Source organism: Macaca mulatta, chromosome 1 (assembly GCF_049350105.2).
Source record: "Macaca mulatta isolate MMU2019108-1 chromosome 1, T2T-MMU8v2.0, whole genome shotgun sequence".
Taxonomy (NCBI): domain Eukaryota; kingdom Metazoa; phylum Chordata; class Mammalia; order Primates; family Cercopithecidae; genus Macaca; species Macaca mulatta.
In genome coordinates this window covers 121,668,176-121,676,409 of record NC_133406.1, presented here as the reverse complement: position 1 = coordinate 121,676,409, position 8,234 = coordinate 121,668,176, and the positions used below count along the sequence as shown (strand labels likewise).

At 39.1% G+C, this 8,234-nt stretch overlaps 1 pseudogene; it reads right to left on the bottom strand.

Moving 5' to 3' along the window:
* Positions 1 to 813: 813 nt before the first annotated feature.
* On the bottom strand, positions 814 to 1,983 carry LOC714817 (26S proteasome regulatory subunit 4 pseudogene; annotated as a pseudogene).
* Positions 1,984 to 8,234: the final 6,251 nt, after the last annotated feature.

The window sequence follows — 8,234 nt, the reverse complement described above, 5'->3', positions numbered from 1 at the left end:
TTGACATATAGAAATGCTACAGATTTTTGTATATTGATTTTGTATCCTGCTACTTTACTGAATTTATCAATTTTAATAGTTTTTGGTGGCATCTTTAGAGTTTTCTAAGTTAAGATCACATCATCTGTAAACAAGAATAATTTGACTTCTTTTCCAATTTGAATGCCCTTTATTTCTTTCTCTTACCTGATTACTCTGGCTAGGACTTCCACTACTATGCTGAATAACAGTGGTGACAGTGGGCATTCATGTCATGTTTCAGATCTCAGAGAAGTCTTTTAGTTTTTCCAAATTTAGTATAATTCTAGCTATCAGTCTGTTGTATATGGCATTTATTATGTTGAGGTATATTTTTTTCTGTACCCAGTTTTTACAGGGTTGTTATCATGAAGGGATGTTGAATATCATCAAATCTTATCTCAGCATCAATTGAAATGATCATTTTTTTTGTCCATCATTCTGTTGATATGATGTATAATCTTAATTGATTTGTGTATGTTGAACCAATCTTGCATCCCAGGAAGAAATCCTACTTGGTCATGATGAATAATTTTTTTAATGTGTTGTTGAGTTTGGTTTGCTGGTATTTTGTTGGGGAATTTTTCTTTTTTCTTTTTTCTTATTTTTTTTTGTTTGTTTGTTTGTGAAAGAGCACACTTTATTGGGAAGCAGAGTGCTGCACAGTGACCAACAGATGATGGCCGCCCAGTGGGCACTTACACATCATACTCCAAAAGACACATAGGATGTTTTGCTAATAAAAATCAACAGGAACAGGGATTCCTCTGGGCAACTCCCCCAACCTCATTCTTTTCAGGGGTCAGGAAATCTCTGTGGTTCGCTAGAGGTAGACAGCCCCTTGGGGAAGCCTTCCTGTTTCTTATAAAGAATATTTTCTTTAGATTTTTTTGAAGTCTTCATTTGTTATTTTCATTCTACATTCTCTTAAGACCATCAGACTAGCTTCTCTACATATTGCCTTGATGTCAGCACCAGAAAGGTCATCTTTAGCCATAATCAAATTGTCCAGGGTTACATCATCGGCCAGCATCATCCTCCTTGTGTGAATCTGAAAGATGTGCTTCTTAGTCTTTTCATCAGGCAGGGGGATCTCAATCTTTCTGTCAATGTGTCCTGGTCTGATAAGTGCTGGATCCAAAGTTTCTATTCAGTTTGTGGCCATGATAACTTTCACATCTCCCCTAGAATCAAATTCACCCAACTGGTTCAACAATTTCAACATTGTTCACTGAATGAATTTCTCTCTCACCACCAGAATTTGAGTCATATCTTTTTGTCCCAATGGCATCAATTTCTTCAATAAACACGATGGACAGTGCATGTTCTTCAGCAACTCGAAACAATTTCCATACAAATTTGGGCACATCGTCTAGGTACTTCTGAATAAGTTCAGAGCCAACCAATCTCAAGAAAGTGGCCAAGGTTTGGTTTCCTACTACTAAGGCTAACAGGGTTTTACCTGTGCCAAGTGGACCATAGAGAATGACCCCTTTAGGAGGCTTTATACCCATCTCTTCATCATATTCAGGATGGGTTAGAGGAAGCTCCACAGATTCCTTAATTTCCTAAATTTGGTTGTCCAACACCCCAGTATTAGCACAGATCTCCTGGGGGGACTTTTCCACCTTCATCATCGTGACTAGGGGATCCATGTCATCCATCAGCACCCCATCACAGTATGCAACTTGTGGTTGAGCAGGACCTAGCATCCAGATTTCAGCAGATCCTTGTCTACAAATAAAAAATGCTGATGTAGTGTTCTGAGGCCACAGATGTAGACACGATGGTATGATTGTCATTGATGATCCCTTCCAAAGTTCCTACTGACATTGGGGTACCCCTCAGATCATCCACTTTTGATCTTTCCTCCTCTTGCTTTTCTTCCAATGGTTTCATTTGTTTCTGATTTCTAATGAATTATCCCTCCATGAGAAGATAGTCTTTCATTCTCTTTAACTTCAGTAATTGTAACGGGCATTGAGTGTTAGGTGTCAACAGTGGCAGTTTGCTGGCAGCATCTGGTTCCTTTTTCTTCTTCTTTTTCCCCACTGTAGTTGGTACAGGAGGTTCATATTTCTTTTCCTCGTCCTTGTCATCTTTCTTGCCACCTCCAGGAACATGACCATACTCTCACTTGGACCCATCTTGCCTTGGCCACTTAGGCTGAGGATTTTTTCAATAGTCATCAGACATGTTGACCTCTAGTTTTCTTTTTTTAATATTTCTTTGTCTGATTTTGGTATCAAGGTAATACGGGCCTCATAGGATGAGTTCACCCAACATTGGCACACCCAAATATATAAAGCAAATGTGTGTGTGTATGTGTGTATATATATGTATATATATACATATATATTTATATATATACACATATATACACATATATTTAAAATAGTTAAATCCTCTCATTGATTTGATCCCTTTATCATTATATAATGACTTTCTTTGTTTGTTTTTATAGTACTTGTGCTGAAATCTATTTTTTCTGATATAAGTATAAGTACTCCTGCTTTTGTTTTAAATTTCCATTGTCATGGAATATCTTTTTTCATGCCTTTGTTTTCAGTCTATGTGTGTCTTTAGAGATGAAGTGTGTTTCTTGTAGGCAACAGATTATTTGGTCTTGTTTCTTCATCCATTCAGCCACTCTGTTTCTTCTGATTAAATAGTTTAGTTTATTTACCTTTAACATTATTATTGATAAGTAAGAACTAACTCCTGCCATTTTGTTATTTGTTTACTGGTTGTTTTGTGGTCTTCTTTTATTTTTCCTGCTCTCCTCTCCTCTCCTCTCCATTTTTCTTTTAGTAAAGGTGATTTTCTCTGGTGATATGATTTAATTTCTTGCTTTTTATTTTTTGTGTATTTGTTGTTTGTTTTCTGTTCTGAGGTTACTATGAGACTTGCAAATACTGTCTTATAACCTACTGTTTTAAGCTGATAACATTGTTCACATAACCAAAGAAATAAGCAAAAAGAAAACTAATAAAAACTCTACACCTTAACTTCATCCCCTCACTTTTAAACTTTTTGTTGTTTCTATGTATATCTTATTGTACTATGTCTTAAATAGTTATAGTTATTATTTTTGATTAGTTCATCATTTATTCTTTCTACTTAAGAGTAGTTTACACAGCACAGTTAAGTATTATAATATTGTGTGCTTTTCTGTGTGCTATTACCAGTGAGTTTTGTTACCCTCAGATGATTTCTTATGGCTCATTAATGGTTCTTTTCTTTCTGATTAAAGTATTCTCTTTAGCATTTCATGTAGGGCAGGTCTGGTGTTGAAATCTCTCAGCTTTTGTTTGTCTGGGAAAGTCTTTCTTTCTTTCTGCTTCATGTTTTAAGGATACTTTTTACCAGGCATATTATTCTAAGGTAAAAGTGTTTTTTCCTTCAGCACTTTAAGTATGTCATGCCAGTCTCTCCTGGTCTGTAAGGTTTGCACTAAAATGTCTGCTGCAAGACATATTGGAGCTTCATTGTATTTTTTCGTTGTTGTTTTTTTTTTTTTTATTGTTTCTTTATCCTTGACCTTTGGGACTTTCATTATTAAATGCCTTGAGGTAGTCTTCTTTGGGTTAAATCTGCTGGGTATTTTATAACCTTCTGGTACTTGGATATTGATATCTTTCTCTACGTTTGGGAAGTCCTTTGTTATAATCCTTTTGAATAAACTTTACACACCTATCTTTTTCTCTACCTCCTCCTTAAGGTCGATAACTCAGATTTGTCCTTATGAGGCTATTTTCTAGAGCCTGTAGGCGTGCTTCATTGTTTTTTATATTCTTTTTTCTTTAGTCTCCTCTGACTGTGTATTTTCAGATAGCCTGTCTTCAAACTCACTAATTCTTCCTTCTGCTTGACCAATTCTGCTATTAAGAGACTCTGATGCACTCTTCAGTATATGAATGTCACTTTTCACTCCAGAATATCTGCTTGATTCTTTTTAATTATTTTAATTTCTTTGTTATATCTGATAGAATTCTGAATTCCTTCTCTGTGTTATCTTGAATTTTTTTGAGTTTCCTTAACACAGGTATTCTGAATTCTCTGTCTGAAAGGTCACATATCTCTGTTTCTCCAAAATTGGTCCTTGGTGCTTTGTTTAGTTCAGTTGGTGAGGTCATGTTTTCCTGCATGGGATGGATACTTGTAGGTGTTCAACTGTGTCTGGGCATTAAACAGTTAGGTATTTACTGCAGTCTTTGTAGTCTGGGCTTATTTGTACCCATTCTTCTTTGGTAGGCTTTCCAGATGTTATAAAGGACTTGGGTGTTGTGATCTAAGTTTCTGCTTTAGGGAGCACCCCAAGCTCAGTAGTGCGGTGGTTCTTTCAGATTTGCAGAGGTACCACCTTGATTGTCTGGAACAAAATCTAGAAGAATTCTCCAGATTATCAGGCAGAGACTCTTATTACCTTCACTTTCTTTCTCCCAAACAAATGTAGTCTCTTTCTGTTCTGAGCAACCTGAAGCTGGATGTGGAGTGACAAAAGCACCCCTGTGGCTACCACCACTAGTACTATGCTGTGTCAGACCTGAAGCCAGCAAAGCACTGGGTCTCATCCAAAGTCTACTGTAACCATTCCTTGGCTTCTGCCTATGTTTGCTCAAAGCTGTGGGGCTCTATAATCAGCTCTACAATCAGCAAGTGATGGAACTAGTCTGGCTGATGTCCTTCCCTTCAAGTCAGTGAGTTCCTCCAGGCCCCAGGTGACTCCAGAGTTGCCATTACAGGAGCCAGGAACTAGAGTTAAACCTTAGAAGTCTACCTGGTGTTCTATTATCCTGTGACTGAGTACAAAATACTGTACTCAAACCAGATTATACAGTCCTCACTCTTCTTTCCCCTTTACCAAGGCAGAGGTCACCTCATGACCACCACCACTACAGGTCACAGGGAGTACTGCCAGACTACCGCTAATGTTCCCTTAAGGCCCAAGGGCTACTTAGTCAGCTTATAGTGAATTCTGCCTGGCCTGGGATTTACCCTTAAGGGCAAAGGGCTCCCCTCCGGCCCAGGGAAGGTCTGGAAATAATGTTCAAGAATCAAGTCCTGGAATCAGGGACCACATGAGCCCCTTTGATCTTATATCCCACTGTGGTCAGGCTGGTACCTAAGGCATAAGACAAAGTTCGCTTTACTTTTCCCTGTACTTTTCTCAAACAGAAGGATTCTTGCCCTGTAGCCAATACAGCTGGGAATGCACTGAGTCTCAACTGAAACCAGCAAGTCTCAGAGTCACACGCAAGACCCATGATATAGTACCTGGGTATCACTGTTGATTATTCAGTGCCCAAGGGCTCTTCAGTTAGCAGATGATGAATCCTGCCAAGACTGGGTTATTCCTGTCAAAGCAATGAGTTCCTTTCTGGCCCAGGTTGTGTCTAGAAATGCCATCCAGAAGCTAGGGACTGGAAAAGGGGGCATCACAACTCTGACTAGTGCCAGATCCTGCCGTGGCCGAGCTGGTATCTAAGGTACAAGACAAAGTCCTCCCACGCTTCCCTCTCCTTTCCTCAAGTGAGAGGAAAGGGTCTCTTTTGGAGCTGTGAGCTGTGCAGCCTGGGCTTAGGGGAGGAGAAATGCCAGTGCTCCAGCTGGTGTCTCAGTAGATCACATGCCTTCCAAGCCCACTGGCTTTGGGCCCAGTTCGGCACTAGCACTCATTCAAGAGTTGCAGTTCTTGTGGTCTAGTCTGCCGTTCTTTACTTAGAGACTTGGAGCACCTTAGCCTGCAGGAGTGAGGTTGGCGGGAACTCAAGGTCCTACCACTGGGCTCAGTGATTTCCCTCTGGCTGGGGCTGGTTTAAGTGCTCCCTTCATGGTTGGTCATCAGATGAGTTTGGTCTGTTTTTACTTTCTGCTATAAGAAACCAGCACTGAGTTTAATGCCTCACAATTGTTGTGCTCTCCCATTCTCCAGCACACAGAATCATTCTCCATCCCATGCTGCCACTGCCACAGGACGGGGGCGGGGGTGGTGTTGATAATTCAAGACTGTTTTTCCTACTTCTGCAGTGCCTCTTCCAGTGATATGAAGTTAAAACCAGGTACTATGAATGCTCACCTCATTTTTGGTTCTTCCGAAGATTCTTTTTTTATGTAGATAGTTATCAAATTGGTGTCCTTTCAGAGGGGATAATCAATGGAGCCTTCTATTATTCCACCTTCTTGCTCCCCACCAAGCCTGCATGGAACATTTTTTTGGTATATATTTACTCTTAATCTATGTATTTTTGTCTTTTTTTGAGACAGGATCTCACTCTGCACCAAGGGTGGAGTGAAGTGGTGTGATCATGGCTCATTGCATTGAACTTCGAAGTTCAATCAATCCTTCTACCTCAGCCTCCAAAGTAGCTTGGACTACAAGCATGTGCCACCATGCCTGGCTAATTTTTATACTTTTTGTAGAGATGGTGTTTTGCCATGTTGCCCAAACTGGTCTCAAATTCCTGGGCTCAAGCAATTTTTCTGCTTCGGCTTCCCAAAGTGCTGAGATTATAGGTGTGAGCTACTACACCCTGCCGTCACATTCCTTTTTAATCCCTACTTCCCACTTCCTCTTGCTTCTGCCACCTCATATTTTTCATACAGCCACTGATCTACTTTCTTTCACTTTGGATTTATTTGAACTTTCTATAAATTTTATAAATGTAATCACATAATATATGGTCATTTTTGTCTAGTTAATTTCATTAGTATAATTACTTTGCTAATTACGGAGGAAAAAAAATAAATAAAAGACATCCAGATTAGAAGTGAAGAAGTAAAATGGTCTTCCTTCACAGTCTCCATAATGGTGTATGAGAAAATCTGTTAGAATCTATTTTTAAAAGCTACTAGAGCTAACAAGCAAATTTAGCAATGTGGTCATGCCATTTTATTGCTAATTAGTATTCTATGGTATGACTATATGATAATTCATTTTTACATCTGTTAATGGATATTTTGTTGTTTTTGTTTTTTTAATATTTTATTTTATTTTGTAAGTTTCAGAGTACGTGTGCAGGATGTGCAGGTTTGTTATATAGGTAAAGCCATGGTGGTTTGCTGTACCTATCATCTATCATCTCGATATTAAGCCCAGCATACATTATCTCTTTTCCCTAATGTACTTTCAAAAATAAATCTCCCCGCCAGGCACAGTGGTTTACACCTGTAATCCCAGCACTTTGGGAGACCAAGGCGAGAGGATCACCTGAGTTCAGGAGTTCAAGACCAGCTTGGCCAACATGGCAAGGCCCCTTTCTACTAAAAATATAAAAATTAGCCAGGTGCGGTGGTGAGGGACTGTAGTCCCAGCTACTCTGGGGACTGAGTCAGGAGAATCACTTGAACCTGTGAGGTGGAGGTTGCAGTGAGCCGAGATCGACCTATTGCACTCCAGCCTGGGTGACAGGGCAAGACTCCATCTCAAAAATAAATAAATAATATTCTATAAAAATTTCTGTACATTTTTTGTGAAGACATGTTTTCATTTTTCTTGAGTAAGAGATGTTGGTTGGATCATATGATAGATACATATTTAGCTTTTAAGAAACTGTCAAATTGTTTTCCATAGTAGTTGTAACATTTTGTATTCCCACCAGCTGTGTATGAGAGTATGAGTTGAGTAGCTCTACATTCTCACTAATACTTGGAATGAGCAGTCGTCTTAATTCTAGCCATTGTGTTAGATGTACAGTAGTAGATTATGGTGTTTTAATTTGCATTTCCCTAATGAACAGTATTGTTGAGCATCTTTTCAAATGCTTATTTACCACGTGTTTATTTTATTTTCTTTGGTGAAATATCTGATCAAATATTTTCCTTTTTTTTTTTTTTTTTTTTTTTTTTGAGATGGAGTTTTACTCCAGTCACCCAGGCTGGAATGCAATGGTGCAATCTTGGCTCACTTCAACCTCTGCCTCCCAGGTTCAAGTGATTCTCCTGCCTCAGCTTCCCGAGTAGCTGAGATTACAGGTATGTGCCACGATGCCCAGTTCATTTTTTTATTTCTAGTAGAGACGGGGTTTCACCATATTGGTCAGGCTGGTCTTGAACTTCTGACCTCGTGATCCCCCACGTCAATCTCCCAAAGTGCTGGGATTGCAGGCTTGAGTCACCGTGCCCGGCCATATTTTGCCCATTTTTAATTGAGTTGTTTGTTTTCTTTTTATTGAGTTGTTTTGAAACAGTTGTATTATTTTTAATGTTGATGGATG